The following is a 348-nucleotide window of genomic DNA, read 5'->3' as shown; positions in this document are numbered from 1 at the left end:
AATGGCCCGTGATCTGCTCCTGGCACGCACGCGCCAGGATGGACAGATGAGCAGAAGAGCAGAGAAGAGCCACGCTCGGCTGCTTTTTCTTTCTTTTTTTCACACGTTCACAAAACAAACGAGACTCAGTGGCACGCGGGCGTATCCGCGTGCTCGCCTTCGGCTCAAGGGCGATTGATTTGGAGTTTAATTTCTCCCCACCGGGTTCTTGACGCAAAAGGATGCGCCTCCGTCTGACCTTGACGGCAGACGGGGTGCGGGGGTGGGGGAAGTTTCGGGACACGCGCTTACATTACCTCCCCAACGCAGACCCCCTCTACTCTCTCTCTCTCTCTCTCTCTCTCTCTC

Source organism: Pundamilia nyererei, unplaced genomic scaffold (genome assembly GCF_000239375.1).
Source record: "Pundamilia nyererei isolate P.nyererei 1_Seehausen unplaced genomic scaffold, PunNye1.0 scaffold00059, whole genome shotgun sequence".
NCBI lineage: Eukaryota > Metazoa > Chordata > Actinopteri > Cichliformes > Cichlidae > Pundamilia > Pundamilia nyererei.
The sequence above is the reverse complement of the archived record's forward strand: the minus strand, read 5'-3'. Positions refer to the sequence as shown.